Source organism: Scyliorhinus torazame, chromosome 5 (genome assembly GCF_047496885.1).
Source record: "Scyliorhinus torazame isolate Kashiwa2021f chromosome 5, sScyTor2.1, whole genome shotgun sequence".
In the NCBI taxonomy this organism is placed as follows: Eukaryota; Metazoa; Chordata; class Chondrichthyes; order Carcharhiniformes; family Scyliorhinidae; genus Scyliorhinus; species Scyliorhinus torazame.
The window spans coordinates 288,864,306-288,884,849 of record NC_092711.1 but is presented as its reverse complement, the minus strand read 5'-3'; the positions used below and the strand labels follow the sequence as shown (position 1 = coordinate 288,884,849).

Below are 20,544 nucleotides of genomic sequence, written 5' to 3'. Positions count from 1 at the left end.
TTTTCCAGTTAGAGAGGCTTGTTGCTTTTCTTAGGAACTCAATTTAATGTTGAAATCTCCTGACTAATATCTTCATAATGTACTTCATGATATAAACCCTGGCCAGAATTCTCCGTTTTCGAGACTAAATGTCGCCGCTGGGACTTAATTGCGTGCGCTTTGTGTTCCCGTTGGCTATGCAAATGGGACAACACTCTGCCGGTGCGAATTGAGAGCAATTCCTGGCCCAGCGAGCATTGTAACCCCTCCTGCCAGAGTTAGCGCTAAAGACTGGAGCTGTTTTTAAGTGCTCCATTTACCACATACATTTACTGCAGCCCCGAAGATAGCTCACCAAAAACATGACACCACCCCCAGCTGAGTTCATAAGTCTGAAGTGGAATCCCTCTTCCCCAAGTGGGCCACAGACTCAAATCTGTCCTCCTGAACACTGCCGAGGAGGTAGTGGCAGAGGCAGTCAGCGCTGTCAGCCTCACTGTGGGTGGGTCAGTAGCACAGTGGTTATCACTGTTGCTTCACAACGCCAGAGTCCCGATTCGATTCCTGGCTTGGATCACTGTCTGTGCGGAGACTGAGGTCTCCATGTCTGCGTGGGTTTCCTCCGTGTGCTCCGGTTTCCTCCCCCAAGTCCCGAAAGACGTGCTTGTAGGGTAAATTGGACATTCTGAATTCTCCCTCAGTGTACCCGAACAGGTGTAGGCGTGTGGCGACGAGGGGATTTTCACAGTAACTTTGTTTTAGAGTTAATGTAAGCCTACTTGTGACACTAATAAAGATCATTATTATTATTATCAGGAGGAGACAGCTGGTGATCCGGAGGGGTGGGGGGTCACGGGTGAGGCCTCAGCTCTGAGAGGGGCAGAGAACCAGGGGCACCAGCCACGGTGCAGATGCCCTCCAGTTGGGGTGAGCTGAGCTGATCTCCTGCTTCCATGAAATGGGGCAGTGCTTCTGAGAAGTGCACTGAGGAGTGTCAACACCTGGTGGGCCCCTGATTGAATCTGGCCCTGCCCATCCCCTTGATGAAACAGCTGGGATATGAGGGTGTCAAGAGGGGTGGCATGGTTGGGCTCCCACCAAATGACCAGAGGCCTTCTGAGCATTTAAAGGACACACGCAGCACTCAGCAGTGTGAGCAGCCAGGAGTCTATAAGCAGCACCAGAGGGGTGTGTTTAAAACACAGACTGCAGCAATGGCAGTCTGAGACAGGCCACCCCGATCCTGAGGGGAACACCCTGAGTCCAAGGACTTGGCACCAAGTCAATCCCCGCTGCTGCGCCCGGCCAGGGCAGCCACCACAACCCCCCTCACCTCCTCCAGCCTGATACGTTTTGAGTCTTTTTCAGAGTTTTCTTTAGCCTCCTGCTCCCCCTCCGCAGCCATGGCTGCCAGTCCCTGCTTGTAAATGCTTGCACTAGTTCTTACCCGGGACACCGCCGTATAAGAGGGGCGGAGCATTGAGGAAGAATGGAGCATGAAGTGTCCAAACCGCTAATGATATTAAATTCCATGCAAATGGCGGCTTTGCATGGACCCATTATGGCGGGACTCAAGCATCGATATTGCTGCCTGTGTGGGACCGGATGGAACATGTTATCAGAATCGGCGGCTAGCACAAACCTTGATTTTTCAATTTTCCGTGATTCACTGCCCAATTGTGATTAGCACTTCCCGTGTGGAAAAGTGAAGAATCCAGCCCCCTGTGCCGACTTGACCACTTTTGGCTGTTTTAACACATTAACCTCAGAGTAATCTCCAAAGGGCAGGTCAGATGATTTGACAGAGGATTATAAACCCTTCCTGCTTACTGGAGAGCCTGAAAAACCCAAACTCTGGAAGGTATTTTGTAGTGTTATGCCTCAGGTACACCACCAGTCCTGCCTTAAGTGTGTGTAGCTATTAATTTACGTACACACAAATCATTGGCAACAAAAAACAATTACGTTAGTTCCAAAAAACAGGGGTCTGCAAACACAATAGTTTTAAATTTCTATACAGTGTATTTATGTAGTGCTTTTAAGGCAATAAAATGTCCCAAGGTATCTCACAGGAGTATTGTAGAGCAAAACTCTGAACCACATAGGGAGGCATTAGAGCCATTGACCAAAATCTTGGTAACAAAGGTTTAGCCGCAGATGAGCTGAGGCAGGAGCGAATTCAGGCATTATTACAGAGGTAGTCTTCGCGCGGGCAGCGCGGTAGCACAAGTGGCTAGCACTGTGGCTTCACAGCACCAGGGTCCCAGGTTCGATTCCCCGCTGGGTCACTGTCTGTGCGGAGTCTGCACGTTCTCCCCATGTCTGCGTGGATTTCCTCCGGGTGCTCCGGTTTCCTCCCACAGTCCAAAGACATGCAAGCTAGGTGGATTAGCCACGCTAAATTGCCCTTAGTGTCCAAAAAGGTTAGGAGGGGCTATTGGGTTACGGGGATAGGGTGGAAGTGAGGGCTTAAGTGGGTCGGTGCAGACACGATGGGCCGAATGGCCTCCTTGTGCACTGTATATTCTATGATGGCAGGGATGTGTGCTCAGAAGTTCATCTCAGGGTCAAATATGACATGAAGTTGCCTCAGACCGTTGCCAGGGAGAGGGAAGGAGTCAGTGGCTGGGGAACAGTTTCTGTGGCTGGGATTGAAAACAGTGGGTTCAGCCTCCCTAACATTTAATCAGAAGAAATTTCTGCTCATCCAGTGCTGAATGCCAGAGACACAGTCTGATTTTTTTAACAACAATGGAGGTGTTGAAAGAGTTAGTGGTGAGGCAGACCTGGGTGTTGTCAGTGTGCCAGGTGAAAACTTGCATTGTGTTATCCTGTAGATGAGAAATAGGAAAAGGTCAAGTGAAGTTCCCTGTGGGACATCAGAGGTAACGGTGCAGGAGTGGGAAGTGAAACCATCCAAAATAACATACCCATTGTCATGATATGCAAACATGCAACCAATGAACACTCAGACTAGGACACAACCAATGGGCAGTCAGGACACTCAGATGGCATCACCACAATGGGGCATGACATAAACACTATAAAAGGGATGAGGCACTCACACCCTGCCTCTTTCCACAGACAGATATCCAGAGAGTTAGACAGGGTTGATCAGCAGCATCGTACCCCAGCATGTGGCTTAGAGCAAGCTGCTACAGTTAGACTGAGTTACTACAGTTAGATTAGCAGAGAGTCGAACTCATTTGGGAACTGTTTTAATAGTTTAATAAACACATTGAACTCATTTCAGAGTCTGGAGCATCCTTTAGTTAAATCTGCATCAAGTAGCAGCCTGTGTTATCCGAAGCAGCAAAACACAACACCCATAATGTATTAATTTCCAACATTCTGGAAAAGCATGGATCTGTTTAAATGGCAGTTAGATGCTGGGCTGAAGACTGTTTCTTCACCTCATTTGCCAGTGATTCTTATTCTCAAATTGAACGAAGCCTGCAGTGTCACTGAATGCCTGCTGGTGAGGCTCTAAGACCAGTGAATCAGGTAGCCTGATCTACCTCCAGTCATTGTAATGTTGTAATGACTTCACGCGCTAAAATACATTGAATTTAATTCTTAAATTGTTATTCTGCTTACAAATGTTTAAGGAGTCTGTGAAGAGGGAACGTCCTTTGCAAACTGGTCTCATTACATAATAAGTTGAGCGGGCAATGAACATGTGAAGCTTGCATAGATTATCCTCTTCTCCATCAGTAGCTGTGCTGCATCTTCACTGCAGGCACAACATGGCTGATGAGAGCAGTCAAAATGATATTCAACCATTGAAACCAGGCTGTCAAACCACCAGATCTGCAGTCACATCACTGTTATATTTAGGAGAAGGTTAATGGGGACGTGTGCTTAGAATGAACTGTCATATCATCTGAAATGTTAATAAAGAGAGGCAGCAATCTGATTATACAAGTGTACACTTTACATCGGACCCTGACTTCACTCACCATCTGGGCACGTACAATCCAGCACCCCCATTCCAAAGGAATAGACACCTGCATGATGCCATTAACCAGTGATGGTCCTGTTTATATTTCTGTGCATGGAGACAGGCACAATTGTTCCAGGTTCATTCTGCGGAACTATGTGAATACTTAGCTTCCAGTGATTCTCTCCCCTCACCGCACAGCACCCCCCCCCCCCCGATTTGCAGCCGCACATTTGACAGAAAGGAAGAAGCAACAAATCCCCTGTTATCTGATATAAATTATGAAAACCAGGTGTTACACCCTTGCAACACCCCACTCCCCTCATCCCCCTCATTCCTCCCCCCCCCCCCCCCCCCCCCCCCCACACACACACAAGGCTGAGCATTGATTATATAAAATGAAAGGGAAACATTCCTGGTCTGTTTAGGACCATTACTGTTGTAATTTGGAGAGATTTTCAAGTCACAATCCTTTTGTGAAGTGTTACTGCTTCCGGGCAAGTTGCAGTTGATAAAGCTCGGAAGATAGAAAATCTTTGGGTGTCACAATTGCGTTGCATGAATTGGATGAGGAGGGCCAATATGTAAAAGCAAAATATCTAGAGATCCAACAACGTTATAGGCCATACATTCGTTACTGGCAATACTGGAGGATTTATATTTAATCCTGGGTGTGCAAGATGGGACACAGGTTTCTGTTCCCCAGACTTCACTCAGAGTAGGGACGAGCTGTCCTCACTGTTGGTGGCAGTCTCCACCTTCATTCCCTTTGTTGTTGATTTAAAGTATCCTGATGGGGTGGTAATTGGTCAGATTGGATTTGTCCTGCTTTCTACGGACAGGATACACCTGGACAATTTTTCACATTGCCGAGTAGATGCCGATATTGTAGCTGTACTGGAATAGCTTGGCTAGGGGCGCAGCCAGTTCTTCATAAGTCTTCAGTACTAGTACTGGGATGTTGTCAGGGCCCATAGCCTTTGCTGTATCCAAGAACCTTCAGCTGTTTCTTGATTTGACGTGGAGCGAATTAAATCCACAGAAAACTGGTATCTGTGATGATGGGAACCTGAAGAGTAAGCTGAGATGAATTTAGGTATGTCTAGCGCCACTGCTGGAATGTTCTCCTCATCCTGAAGTGCTGTTGAAAATGTTGGAGAAACACTTTGTGATGGCAACAATTGTCCTTTGCTCTAAATCTATCTGGTCATAAATCAGTTAAAAGACCACTTGCCCTTCCCCTGCACCCTTTGAAAGAGTTGTTGTTCCATGGACCTCGAGGCATTGATTCCTGTACAACTGTTAACCACGCTGAGATTCTGTACTCCTCTGCCCTGCTCATGGGTCTCCAGAGAACAAAAAAAGATAAGCATATACAGGCAGTCTTCAGCTTTACAACATTCAAGTTACAACGAACGGCACTTACAACGTTTAGAAATTGACGCCCATTGTAACTTTACAATGTCGCTTTCAACTTGACAACACCATGCCAGCACATTCATATGTGTGCATTGGTGTTCTGTGCCACCCATCTTTATGACTGGACAGGGTGAGCTGACTTTATTAGATTGGAAATGAGTGTTTTATTCCGTTTGTCAGCATCATTGCAAATTTAATGCATTCATATGCTTTTGTTGTATTTAATAAGCACTCAGACTCGCCGACGTACACGGTTAAACAGACAACTGACAGTGATCGATGGCTTCATTATATCCGCACACCAATCGAGGAGCTTGTGCTAAGGTGTGCAGGCATCAACAGTCACCTGAGTGACTTGACAGGGCAAGAGTTGAGAGCATTCAACATTACCGGCCGCCCCATGAGTGATTTCTGACCCTGGTTCAGGAACCAGTCCTGCATTTATAATATTATTCCTGTGGGAAAATCGGTTCCGACTGACGACGATTCAACCCACAAAAACGGTTTTCCGGAACTAATTATGTTGTAATTCCAAGGACTATCATTAGGCAGACTTATATTAGTGCTCACACAGTGTGAACAGAATCCTTATACAGATCCATTGTCATTTGTTTACTTACCGGGTAACATGAAAATGTTGGTGCACAAGGGTGTCTGCAGCTCGATGTCTGATTCCCCAAAGCATTTTACTTTATTTGTGCCGGTCCAATACTGGACAGTGCAAACCTGCTGTGAAGAAAATGAAAACTGGGTTTTGTCAAAAAGAAACTTAAAGTCATTGTTTTGTTTTTGTCTAGTCCTTTGCAGTTATTGTTCCATCTTCCATTAAATATCTGGTCTTTCACTTGTGCTTCGCACCCTACTCAGCCTTGTCTTCAGGCATTTGATCCATTGTAAAGTGAAAGCATTGTTAAATGAATTTGATTAAAACGCACTAACTGAATGGTGCAGTTATCGCATAAACAATATCTCAAGCTTCAGAGACTAATGTGCGTTGAAATGTTGTATCAAATGAAATCAGTGGAAAGCATTTGTCCTTGAGACATTCGTTAGTCTTGTTCATAGAGGGAAATGCCAAATCTTGGAGCAAAAACCACTGCAAATTTTGTCTTGAGCTCCGAAAGGGATTGATTACATAAGAAATAGGAGCAGCGGTCAGCCATAGTGCCATCAAGTCTGTTCTGCTGTTAAATAAGATCATGGCTGAACTTCTACATCAATTCCACTTTGCACCCTATCCTATATGCCTTGATTCCCTTAGTGTCCAAAAATCGGTTAATTTCATCCTTGGACACATTAATGTACAGAGCAGCCACAGCCTTCGAGTGTAGAGCATTCCAAAGATTCACAACCATCTGAGTGAAGAGATTTCTGCTCAACTCAGTCCTCACCATAGACTTTTACCTCAATTCTAGATTCTCCAACTAAGGAAAATGGCCTCTCAGCATCTAACTTGTTAAAATATCTTGGAATTTATACATTTTTAAGACTGTAGCGCACAAAGACTCCGTGAGACGAATAGAGTGAAGTCGATGAGGCTTTATTAAGCGTGTCTGTTCCCCAGCAGCCCAATAGTAAACTGGCCTGCGGGGGAAGGCATCGGCTTCTTATACTTCGCCTTCAGGGCGGAGCATGAGGTCAACGGCCAACCAGGACCCGGGATCTGTCAGCCAATGACATTAGGGCTTCCAGTCCCACATGACCCCCAATACATACTACCACAAAGACATCACCTCTCATTCTTATAAAGGCCAGAAAATCTGATAGGATAGCCACTCTTGTTCCAGGAGTCAATCCAGTGAACCTTTGTTGTAAGGCAAAGGATCCTCAGGAGACCAAAACTGTGCACAACACTCCAGGACTAATCTCATCAAAGCCCTAAATACCGTAATTGCAGCAAAACTGCTTGCTTTGTACTTCAACCACCTTGTAATAAAGATAAGAACAAAGAACAAAGAAAAGTACAGCACAGGAACAGGCCCTTCGGCCCTCCAAGCCTGTGCCGACCATGCTGTCCATCTAAACTACAATCTTCTACACTTTCGGGGTCCGTATCCCTCTATGCCCATCCTATTCATGTATTTGTCAAGATGTCCCTTAAACGTCACTATCGTCCCTGCTTCCACCACCTCCTCCGGCAGCGGGTTCCAAGCACCCACTACCCTCTGTGTAAAACACTTGTCTCGTACATCTCCTCTAAACCTTGCCCCTCGCACCTTAAATCTATGCCCCCTAGTAATTGACCCCTCTATCCTGGGAAAAAGCCTCTGACTATCCACTCTGTCTATGCCCCTCATAATTTTGTAGACCTCTATCAGGTCGCCCCTCAACCTCCGTCGTTCCAGTGAGAACAAACCGAGTTTATTCAACCTCTCCTCATAGCCAATGCCCTCCATACCAGGCAACATGCTGGTAAATCTCTTCTGCACCCTCTCCAAAACCTCCACATCCTTCTGGTAGTGTGGCGACCAGAATTGAACACGATACTCCAAGTGTGGCCTAACTAAGGTTCTATACAGCTGCAACATGACTTGCCAATTTTTATACTCAATGCCCCGGCCAACGAAGGCAAGCATGCCGTATGCCTTCTTGACTACCTTCTCCACCTGTGTTGCCCCTTTCAGTGACTTGTGGGCCTTGACGGCCATCGGGAAAGCATGTCCTCCCCCAGTGCCAGGCGGTGCCAGGTGTACCATCAGGTGGCAGATATGTGGGGCTGGTTTAGCACAGGGCTAAAGAGCTGGCTTTAAAGCAGACTGAGGCAGGCCAGCAGCACGATTCAATTCCCGTACCAGCCTCCCCAAACAGGCGCCGGAATGTGGCGACTAGGGGCTTTTCACAGTAACTTCATTTAAAGCCTACTTGTGACAATAAGCGATTTTCATTTCATTTCATGTGCAACCGTTTCCCGACTCATCCTGAGTCTCCTCCTGCATGCCCTGTCCGGCAGGTCCTTGAAGGACATGCGGCGCCGGTAGACAGGTGGCCTCATCGGGCGCCTCCGGCGCCTTGGCACCACCACCACCTGCCCCCCTGCTCCTCATCCACATCGCGATCGTCATCCTGTGCATCCCCCTCGTTGATCTGGTCGGCGTCCGCCTCGGCCTCCTCCTGCGCCAGTTGAGCAGGCGGCCCTGCAGCCTCAGCGGGTCCCACCTGGCCTGCTGCAGCCCATCCCTCTGCTGCAGCCTGTCCCTCTGCTGCAGCCCATCCCTCTGCTGCAGCCCATCCGTCTGCTGCAGCCCATCCCTCTGCTGCAGCCCATCCCTCTGCTGCAGCCCGTCCCTCTGCTGCAGCCCGTCCCTCTGCTGCAGCCCGTCCCTCTGCTGCAGCCCGTCCCTCTGCTGCAGCCCATCCCTCTGCTGCAGCCCGTCCCTCTGCTGCAGCCCATCCCTCTGCTGCAGCCCATCCGTCTGCTGCAGCCCATCCCTCTGCTGCAGCCCATCCCTCTGCTGCAGCCCATCCCTCTGCTGCAGCCTGTCCCTCTGCTGCAGCCCATCCCTCTGCTGCAGCCCATCCGTCTGCTGCAGCCCATCCCTCTGCTGCAGCCCATCCCTCTGCTGCAGCCCGTCCCTCTGCTGCAGCCTGTCCCTCTGCTGCAGCCCGTCCCTCTACTGCAGCCTGTCCCTCTGCTGCAGCCTGTCCTTCTGCTGCAGCCTGTCCCTCTGCTGCAGCCTGTCCCTCTGCTGCAGCCTGTCCCTCTGCTGCAGCCTGTCCCTCTGCTGCAGCCCGTCCTTCTGCTGCAGCCCGTCCCTCTGCTGCAGCCTGTCCCTCTGCTGCAGCCTGTCCCTCTACTGCAGCCTGTCCCTCTGCTGCAGCCCGTCCTTCTGCTGCAGCCTGTCCCTCTGCTGCAGCCTGTCCCTCTGCTGCAGCCCGTCCTTCTGCTGCAGCCCGTCCCTCTGCTGCAGCCCGTCCCTCTGCTGCAGCCTGTCGCTCTGCTGCAGCCTGTCCTTCTGCTGCAGCCCGTCCCTCTGCTACAGCCACCGCTGCCGCAGCCGCTCTGAGCCGCATGCGCCAAACCTGCCACAGGGCCACATGTAGGGCAGCGGCTCCCACAACGGCGGCCAACATTGCTGGCTGGTGCCCAAACATTATGATCTGCAGGGGGTGGGGGGGAGAGACAACATGTTTGACGATGGCGCATGGTCCCCTCTACAGCCAGTTGCCATGGGCTACATATTCTGCCCCGGTTTGCTGATTGTGCCACAGCCACGCAAGTACCCAGACCCCTAGGCACACCCCTGTGCTCCGTCCAGTATTGCCCGTCCTTCCTGATAGCGCCATTGTTGGATGGCTATGCCCTCACTGGGGGCTGCCATGGGTGCGGACCCGCTCCTTCCCGCCGATGGATGTCGGCTGCTGGGAGATCTGCCCCTGGGGGGTGCCGCACCCATGGGCAAGGCCCGGGGCCGGTGCCCATCAGCCTGTCCGTCGTACAGGTGGCAGTGGCTCTGGCAATGCTCTGCACTGGCATGGCGGCTGGCATGTCGTCCCAACGCCCCCCCCTCCCGAACATGGATGCCGCCTACCCAACCCCCCGCCCAAACATTGAGGCCCAGCCCCGACTGGCTGACTATTTTTATTTGCAGGTGTGAACGGTGCCGGCGTGACCCCATCGGGTCTTCGGCCCATCCGGGCCGCAGAATCCATGGGACACCAGAGAATCGCGGTATTTGCCCCCTCAGCCGTTTCTCCGGGCGGCGCAACGCCGTTCACGATGATGCCGTTCATGCCGGGTGGGAGAATGGTGGGACGGCGTTGGACCAGCGCTGCTTGAAAAATCGGCGGGATCACCGATTCTCTGACCCGGGGCGGTCTGAGAGAATCCCGCCCATGATATTTTACTATACAAGAGTCAACAAAGAAACATTAAATACTATCTATCCTACATTTTAACATACAGAATTAACATGAGTTAAACATGAATTAACAGGCAAATTATCAAGTATAAACTATAAATTGCACATTAAATGGCAGATACAACGAAGGTCGATCATACAAATTGGTTCAGCAGGCCAGTCAGTTCTGAGTGATCGCATTCAGTCTAGTAAACTCCCTCCCTAACAGCACCTTGCATATACCTATGCCACATGGACTGCATTGGTTCTAGAAGACAGCTCACCACCACTTCTCAAAGGCAATTTGGAATGGACAATAAATTCTAGCCTAGCCAGTGACACGAACATCCCATGTATGAATTTCAAAAATTCAAATTTTGCATTTCTCACAAGCAACTTCAGTTCCTGTTCCTCTAGGAGCTAGCCTGATTCCCAGGCAACAACAGGGCACAAGCAATCCAAGTTCAATGGGAATGGTCTCCGTCACAAATGGCACACATCTCCAGAAGGTACTCAACTCGGTTTGGAAGGGGTAGGTCCACAAACGGTATCTTCAAGTAACAAAAACAGCTGTAGGCACTGTATATTTATAATAATAATAATCGTTATTGTCACAAGTAGGCTTACATTAACACTGCAATGAAGTTACTGTGAAAATCCCCTAGTCGCCATACTCCTGGTCGGGTACACAGAGGGAAAAATTAGAATGTCCAATTCCCCCAACAGCTCGTCTTTTGGGACTTGTGGGAGGAAACTGGAGCACCCGGTTGAAACCCACACAGACAAGGGGAGAACGTGCAGACTTCACACAGACAGTGACCCAAGCCGGGAATCGAACCTGGGACCCTGGTGCTGTGAAGCAACAGTGCTAACCACTGTGCTACCGTGCTGTACTGGGTCTGATCTCTTCCTTCTTCTTCAGCTTGCCGATACTGCCCCAATGAAATAATCAACTGCTACTGCTCAGTGTGGCCTGATCCTTGTCTTTATATAACTTTTATCCAGGGTATGTTTGTCTAAAAGGTTCAGTTTCGAAACTTCCATTTGTTTTTGTTTCCTTTGACACTGGGAGGGCTGGTTTGCCTTCTATCTTAGCCCGTTCTGTTTTCCTTTTCAGTTCAGCTTATGTTTTAGCTAGAGACTACCTCAACAAATACAAATTATATCTAAAGACACAAATTCCCTCACACTTGGTACAGATTTAAACAGATCTTGGAGCCTATACCTTGTAACTTGGAGTGCGTGGTCACCTCCATTAGCACACGTGTGGAACCCACCATGATATAGTATCTGGTCACCCGGTGTCAGAGCTCATCAAAGAACTGAGTGCTGCAGGAGAAGCTTAGACTGCTGAAGATCAGCTCTGGATGCCACTGTTAAAAAGAGCTCCCATGGTGGCATAGTGTGCCATCAGTCTGTTCTCCAATAAACAGTAATCTATGAAATGGTGGGGGCAGCTTTGAGCACAAAAATGCTGACCTTCCTCAGGAGGATTACATTTCTACCTCCCTGACACTCCACCAATTACCTTGCTGCTGCTTGTCAAGCAGCCCAGACCCTTGCCAAGGAGCATAAATGTTAGGAGCCACGATTGCCTGAACAGCCGCTCATAATGCTGACCTTGCCCTCCTTTGATATAGTCATGGCAGCTGAGGTAGCACAGTGGTTAGCATTGCTTCCGACGGCGCTGAGGACCCGGGTTCGAATCCCGGCCCTGGGTCACTGACCGTGTGGAGTTTGCATGTTCTCCCCGTGTTTGCGTGGGTTTCACCCAAAGATGTGCAGGGTAGGTGGATTGGCCACGCTAAATTGCCCCTTGATTGGAAAAAATAATTGGGTTCTCAAAATTTATATTTAAAAAAAAATAGTCATGGCAGCTGCATGAGTATGCAGAGTTCAGTCACAATCTAGTGAAGTGAAGGTGTCTCAAGCATTGGTCCTTGCTGAAGTTGTGATTAGAGAATTGCTCACTAAAGACCCAGGGTGGATATCGCCTCCTGCTGAGAGTCCTTCGGCCGCCTCCTCTTCCTCCCTCTTCAAATAGCCGAGTCAAGGATGAAGGCACAAATGAGATTTTCAGCAGCGGAATGTGCTGGAAATAGGTGGTCTGTACTGCTGCCCTTGTCCATCTAGACGGTCGTGGTTGTGGGTTTGTAAGGTGCTGCCTCAGGAGCCTTGGTGGATTCTGCAGTGCATCTTGTACATGGTACACATCTCTGCTACTGTGCGTCAGTGTGGAGGGAGTGAATGTTTGGGTAAGGGGTGCCAATCAAGCGGGTTGCTTTGTCCTGGATGTTGTCGAGCTTCTTCAGTGTTGTTGGAGCTGCAGTCATCCAGGCAAGTGGGGAGCATTCCATCATACTCCTCACATGTGCCCTGTAGGTAGTGGACAGGCTTCAGGGAGTCAGGAGATGAGTTACTCGCCACCGGATTTCTAGCCTCTGACCCGCTCTTGCAGCCACAGTATTTATATGGCTAGTCCAGTTAAGTTCCTGATCTATGGTAACCCCCAGATGTTGATATTAGGGGATTCAGTAACAGTCATGCCATTGAATGGTAAGGGACAATGGTTACATTCTCTCTTATTGGAGATGGGCATTGCCTGGCACTTGTGTGGCGCAGATGTTACTTGCCACTTGTCAGCCCAAGCCTGGATATTGTCCACGTCTTGTTACATTTGCACGTGGACTGCTTCAGTGTGTGATGAGTCACGAATGGTGCTGAACATTGTGCAATCATGAGCGAACATCTCCACTTCTGACCTGATTTTCGAAGGAAGTACATTGATGAAGCAGCTGAAGGTGGGTGGGTCTAGGACATGGTGGTGTGAAATGAGGTGGAGGGTCTTGAATGCTGTTTAACATTGTTTTCAGTGATGTAACATTAAGACAGAGTGTAGGCTGGGGAATTGAATTCGAAAATGCTAGTGTGGCATCAAATTAGCATCACAAACCGATTGACGTCACAATCTGCTTATGCTGCCAATAGTTGTTAGGTGCATGCACATGACCATTTTCCCCAAGATGAAATCTGGCACATTTGCCATTGAAATTCTGTACGTGCATTTATCATAGAATTTACAGTGCAGAAGGAGGCCATTCAGCCCATCGAGTCTGCACCGGCTCTTGGAAAGAGCACCCTACCCAAGGTCAACACCTCCACCCTATCCCCATAACCCAGTAACCCTACCCAACACTTAAGGGCAATTTTGGACACTAAGGACAATTTTAGCATGGCCAATCCACCTAACCTGCACATCCTGGGCTGTGGGATGAAACCGGAGCACCCGGAGGAAACCCACGCACACACGGGGAAGATGTGCAAACTCCGCACAGACAGTGACCCAAGCCGGAATCGAACCTGGGACCCTGGAGCTATGAAGCAATTGTGCTAACCACAATGCTACCGTGCTACCGTTTCAGACTTTGTTTTCTGCCAATAGGAGTCAATACAATACCTAAACCAAAAGCAGCTACAGGATGAACAAAGAAAAGCATTAAAGTCAATCATCTGACAGTGCAATCGATAATTGAATTGCATTCAATTGTTCCACCTGTCATTTAATTGACTCTCTGGATTCATTATTTTTGACCATACATCCATAGAAAAAGGGCAGCACGGTAGCATTGTGGATTGTTAGGTAGTTAGGTGGATTGGGCATGATAAATTGCCCTTAGTGTCCAAAATTGCCCTTAGTGTTGGGTGGGGTTACTGTGTTATGAGGATAGGGTGGAGGTGTGGACCTTGGGTAGCGTGCTCTTTCCAAGAGCCGGTGCAGTCTTGATGGGCCGAATGGCCTCCTTCTGCACTGTAAATTCTATGAAATTCTATGAAAAACTTTGGAGGAAAAATGTTGGGTGCGAGTCACTTTGGGGCATATTTGGCAGGTTGACCCTTGACCGCGGTAGCACTGAGAGGCACTCTGATATTCAACGGCACTTGTGTTTTTTTTGCCTCGTGGAGTTTCTCGCCCTCGAGGCCACTCTAAGAGAGATTTCTTGATGGCGAGCTGATCTCACCAGCTGGAATGGCTGCTCACAGACCGGGGTGCCATTTCGATTGGCAGCCCCGATCTCCTCCCCCACCTTTCAGGCCGGCCCTCCGCAATCTGCCCCCCCCCCAACCCCCACCTTACCCCTCCAACCGTATTCAGGATTTTGGGAACACCCCCCAGTTGGCAAGGCCCCCAAGTCCTGAACCCTGGCAGTGCTAATCTGACACCTGGACAGCCTGACACCTGAACACCCCGGCACCCTAGCAGTGCCACCTGAGCACCCTGGCAGTGAGTGGCACTGCCAGGGTGGCAGGCTGGCAGTGCCAGGATGCCCAGGTGTTAGGGGAGTGCTAGGGTACCGCCTTGCCCTGTTCCCAGCTGCTGGGCGGAGTGAGTCAGGTGACCTCAGAATTGGCCTGGCATCCGTGTGGAGCCTGATTTGAGGCTCTTGTGTGATACATCGGGGGCAATGGGATCACTGAATCATACCCATTATATCTAAGGGCTGTATTTTAAAGGAATATCTAACCTCACAAGTATTAAAAGGAAAATTACGCTGAGATGAAAGGCAGTTAAAAAGCTCATTTCCATCAACGCAAATAAATAATGATTAATTAATGTCAGTAATCAATAAAATCCATTGTGTTGGGAGCTCTCCAGATCTGAGCACACAGCAAGGCTGGTCTGGGCGAGCATTCAATTCTAAATGTTAATGTCATTCTTTGCAAAATAAAGCAGTTTTTAACTAATTGTATCTGGCCTCTTTTCTTCATCCACCTTCACAAAGCAAATTACTGCGGATGCAGGAATCTGAAATGGAAGCGGAACATACTGGACAATCTCAGCAGGTCTGACAGCATCTGTGGAGAGAGAAGGGCGATAACGTTTCCAGTCTGGATGACTCTTTGTCAACGCTGGAGAGAACTGGAAATAGGTTCCGATTTATACTGCTGTGGGGGGAGCGGGAGGCAGATGTCTCTGAACGAATACAGGACATCCTGAAGGGGGAGGGTGAACAGCCAGAGATCGTAGTACACATAGGTACTAACGACATAGGCAGGAAGAGTGATGAGGTCCTGTAGAAGGAGTTCAGGGAGTTAGGCAGTAAGCTAAAAAGCAGGACCTCTAGGGTTGTAATCTCAGGATTACTCCCTGTACCTCGTGCGAGTGAGGCTAGAAATAGGAGGATTGTGCAGCTAAACAGGTGGCTAAACTGGTGGTGTAGGAGGGAGGGTTTCAGATTTTTGGACCATTGGGATCTCTTCCGGGGCAGGTGGGACCTGTACAAGAAGGATAGGTTGTATCTAAACTGGAGGGGCACCGATATCCTGGCTGGGAGGTTTGCTAGATTCACTCGGGAGGATTTAAACTAGTATGGCAAGGGGGTGGGAACCAGAATGTGAGCTCAGAAGGTATAATAACTGAAGGGAAATAGAGAACCAAAATAAAATAACAACATCACCCTCAGGCAGAGCAAAAAAGGTGACAAGTGTGAAAAGGGAGGTGGTCAATGCAGGATTGAGGGTGTTGTACCTAAATGCGCGCAATATACGGAACAAAGTAAATGAGCTCGTTGCACACATTGAAATTGGCCGGTACGATGTCGTGGGCAGCGCAGAGACGTGGCTGCAAGGTGATCAGGGGTGGGATCTAAATACCCAATGTTATGGGCCAGGGTTTAGAGAATCCCAAAGTGTATCATGGAGTTCACCTGACCCACAACTTTTAATAGATTGTGGTATGGGGAGCACATGGCCCACTGTACAGGTGTGGTACAGCAGAAATGGAAAAGTATTTTTTAAAGCAAAACAATGTTTATTCTATGAAGTTAAGTTAACCTTTTTAAAACATAGAGTGAACATCTTAGCAACCATTAATTCAAATACAACCACCAAAGAATACAACACTAAGTAATCCTTAATAACTTCCCAAACAACATCCAGAAGACAAAATAAACACCTTTTAACAGAAGCACATCAGGTTTACATTCGCTAAATGAAAACATTTATAATTCTGAATTCACCAAATAAACAAGAGATAGTCTTTTCATGGCAGAGAGAACAGCAGTACACCTGCTTTGTCTGGCTTCAACTCCAACACTGAAAAAACGAAACCAAAAAAACAGACACACCCTAGCTTTTCTCAAAGTGAAACTAAAAAGCAGAGCCAGAGCTCAGCTCCACCCACACTCTGACATCACAGCAGTAACATGAGCAGACAGACATTTCCTAAAGTGACATTCTCATGACACCAAGGATATGTATCCTATCGAAAAGACAGGCAGATGGGAAAAGGGGGCGGGGTTGCATTGTCAGTAAGGAATGAGGTTTAACCGATAGCAAAGGGTGATGTAGGATCAGAAGGCATAGAATCCCTGTGGATAGAGTTGAGGAATCGTAAATGTAAAAAGATCCTGATGGGAGTTATGTACAGGCCCCCTAGTAGTAGTCAGGATGTGGAGCAGAAAATAAATCAGGAGATAGAAAAAGCATGTAAAAAAGGCACTATTACAATAATCATGGGGGACTTTAATATGCAGGCGGACTGGGAAAATCAGGTTGGTAGTGGGTCTCAAGAAAAGGAATTTGTGGAATGTCTAAGAGATGATTTTTGGAGCAGCCTGTGACAGAGCCTACTAGGGAACAGGCAATTCTGGATTTGATGATGTGTAATGAGGCCGACTTGATTAGGGAACTTAGGTGAAGGAACCCTTAAGGAGCAGTGACCACAATATGATGAATTTAGCCTGCAGTTTGAGAGGGAGAAGCTGCAATCAGATGTAACAACATTACAATTAAATAAGGGTAACTACAAAGACATGAGGGAGGAGCTGGCCAGAGTTGATTGGAAAAGGAGCCTAGCAGGGAAGACAGTGAAACAGCAATGCCAGGTGTGTTTTTTGTTCGGTAGGCACAACAGAAATTAATCCCAAGGAGGAGGAAACAGGCTAAGGGGAGGACAAGGCATCCATGGCTGACGAGGGAAGTCAAGGACAGCATAAAAGCTAAAGAAAAAGCATACAAAGTGGCGAGCATTAGTGGGAAGCCACAGGATCGGGAAGCCTTTAAAAGCGAGCAGAGGACAACTAAAAAAGCAACAATGGGGGAGAAGATGAAGTATGAGTGCAAGCTAGCTAGTAATATAAAGGAAGATAGGAAGAGTTTTTTCAATATATAAAAGGTAAGAGAGAGGCAAAAGTAGACTTTGGACCACTGGAAAATGTGGCTGGAGAAGTAATAATAGGAAAAAAAGAAACAGCAGACAAACTGAATAGTTACTTTGCATAAGTCTTCACGGTGGAAGACACCGGTGGGATGCCAGAGCTCCAGGAGAACCATGAGTGCAGTGACCATTACTAAGGAGAAGGTTCTGAGGAAACTGAAAGGAATGAAGGTGGATAAATCACCTGGACCGGATGGACTACACCCCATGGTTCTTAAAGAGATAGCTCAGGAGATTGGGGAGGCATTGGTGGTGATCTTTCAGGAATCACTGGAGGCCGGAAGAGTCCCAGAGGACTGGAAAGTGGCTAATGTAACACCACTGTTTAAGAAGGGAGGGAGACAGAAGATGGAAAATTATAGGGCGGGTTAGCCTGACTTTGGTCATTGGTAAGATTTTAGAGTCCATTATCAAAGATGAGATCGCGGAGTACTTGAAAGTGTATGATAAAATAGGACGGAATCAGCACGGCTTCATCAAGGGGAGGTCATGGCTGTCAAATTTGTTCGAGTTCTTTGAGGAGGTAACAAGGACGTTAGACAAAGGAGAACCAGTTGACGTAATTTATTTAGATTTCCAGAAGGCCTTTGACAAGGTGCCGCATAGGAGACTGTTAAATACGTTAAGAGCCGATGGTGTCAAGGGTAAGATCCTGGCATGGATAGATGATTGGCTGACTGGCAGAAGGCAGAGAGTAGGGATAAAGGGGTCTTTTCAGGATGGCAGCCGGTGACTAGTGGTGTGCTTCAGGGGTCAGTGCTGGGACCACAACATTTCACAATATACATTAATGATCTGGAAGAAGGAACTGAAAGCACTGTTGCTAAGTTTGCAGGTGATACAAAATCTGTAGAGGGGCAGGTAATATTGAGGAAGCAGGCGGGCTGCAGAAGGACTTATACAGGCTAGGAGAGTGGGCAACGAAGTGGCAGATGGAATACAATGTAGGAAAGTGTGAGGTATGCACTTTGGAAGGAGAAATGGAAGCACAGACAATTTTCTAAATGGCGAGATGCTTAGGAAATCAGAAGCACAAAGGGGCTTGGTAGTCATTGTTCACAACTCTCTTAAGGTTAACGTGCAGGTTCAGTTGGAAGTTAGGAAGGCAAATGCAATGATAGTATTCATGTCGAGAGGGCTAGAATACAAGAACAGGGATGTACTTCAGAGGCTGTATAAGACTCTGGTTAGACCCCATTTAGAACATACTTGGAGTATTGTGAGTAATTTGGGCCCCGTATCTCAGGAAGGATGTGCTGGCCTTGGAAAGGGTCCAGAGGAGGTTCACAAGAATGATCCCTGGAATGAAGAACATGTCGTATGAGGAATGGTTGAGGACTCTGGGTCTGTACCCATTGATGTTTAGAAGGATGAGGGGGGATCTTATTGAAACTTACAGGATACTGCGAGGTCGGATAGAGTGGACGTGGAGAGGATGTTTCCACTTGTAGGAAAAACTAAAAGCAGAGGACACAATCTCAGACTAAAGGGCCAATTCTTTAAAACAGAAATGAGGAGGAATTCCTTCAGTCAGAAGATGGTGAATCTGTGGAACACTTTGCCGCAAAAGGCTGTGGAGGCCAAATCACTGAGTGTCTTTAAGACAGAGATAGATAGGTTTTTGATCAATAAGGGGATCAGGGGTTATGGGGAAAAGGCAGGAGAATGGGGGTGAGAAAAATATTAGCCATGATTGAATGGTGGAGCAGACTCGATGGGCCGAGTGGCCTAATTCTGCTCCTATGTCTTATGGTCTTATGGTGTTATGGGCTGGATAGAGGCTCAGCGATAGGTGGAGATGAACAAAGATGTGGTGGACAGAAAGACAAAGGGATGGTCAGTTGAAATGGCAAGTCTGGGTCCTGCTTGCGGACAGACTGGAGATGTTCTGCAAAGTGGTCACCCAGTCTGCATTTATTCTCTCCAATGTAGAGTACACTGCATTGAGAGCAGCAAATGCAATATACCAGATTTAAGGAGGTGCATGTGAAGTGCTACCTCACTTGAAAAGAGTGTTTAGGCCCTGGGACGGTGAGCAGGGAGGAGGAAAAGGAGCAGGTGGTACATCTTCTGTGGTTGCTTGGGAAAGAGGGTGATTTGTTGGTGGTGATGGAGGAGTGGACCAGGATATCCTGGAGGGAGCGGTCCCTGCGGAATGCCTGCAGAGGGAGTAAAGGGAAGGTGTGTTATATGGTGGTAACATGCTGGAGTTGGCAGAACTGTCAGAGGATGATTCTTTGAATACGGAGGCTGGTGGAGTGAAAAGTGAGGACAAGGGGCGCCCAATCCTGGTTCTGGGAGGGAGAAGAAGGGGTGAGACTAGAGGTGTGGGAGATGGATTGCACAAACTTCACAAAGATTGGAATAGATCCATGCAATAATCAGGATTATCCAATTCAGCTCGCAGAGGGAATCTAATGTTCTGTTGAAAGGCCTCTCTATAGACGCTATGAGACCAGCTGAGTATTTCCAGTATTTTGTTTTTATTTCAGATTGTCCACATGCGGAGCATTTTGTTTTTATTCACACTCGACAGCTCAAAGTTTCAGCATTATTAAGCCTGAAACATTATGGGCGCGATCTACCTGCCAGGTCCTGCTGGAACCAGGGTGCGACCCATCCGGTCGATCCTGGGAGAAGGTTCACCCGAGATTCCTGGTGGCTGTAACATCTCTTGAGATCTAACCAGCTTTAAGAGCCCACGTAGCAGTGCTGATGCCGGATCTAAGGGCCAGTCACCAGTTTCCCCAATGCTTCATTAGCTCTTCCTCAATGACAGTCATTTTCATCTCAATTTCCTTCTGCCGAGAACGTGTCCTGCATTTTGGGCCTTGATGCTTCTCCTGGATTCTTTGACAATGGATTAGGCTCCCACTCTGCAACTCTTATTGGGATTGTTTTTAAACATACAATGTTAACATGAAAACCATGTTAATACAAGCTATCTCGGTTTTGGAGAACAATAGGCTATCATCTGGCTTTAATTTAGCCCTTAAGCATTTGTTATAAATGCTTCAGTGTACACTGGCCCAATGCAGTATTGTATGGTACCCATGCATTCCACCTCAACAAAATGTCATGACTCATGAGGTGACAGAAAATGTTCAAAGTTTAAATGATCCCAAAGAGTAATTACCATTTTTTTAAAAATG

At 47.9% G+C, this 20,544-nt stretch overlaps 1 long non-coding RNA gene across 1 annotated transcript in view; it reads right to left on the bottom strand.

Moving 5' to 3' along the window:
• Nucleotides 1–5,957: 5,957 nt before the first annotated feature.
• The window catches only part of LOC140422796 (uncharacterized), a 103,803-nt gene continuing 89,216 nt past the window's right edge, over nt 5,958–20,544 (bottom strand). The window contains exon 4 of the long non-coding RNA XR_011947612.1: nt 5,958–6,067. This is a non-coding gene — a long non-coding RNA (uncharacterized lncRNA). The remainder of the gene's footprint in view (nt 6,068–20,544) is intronic.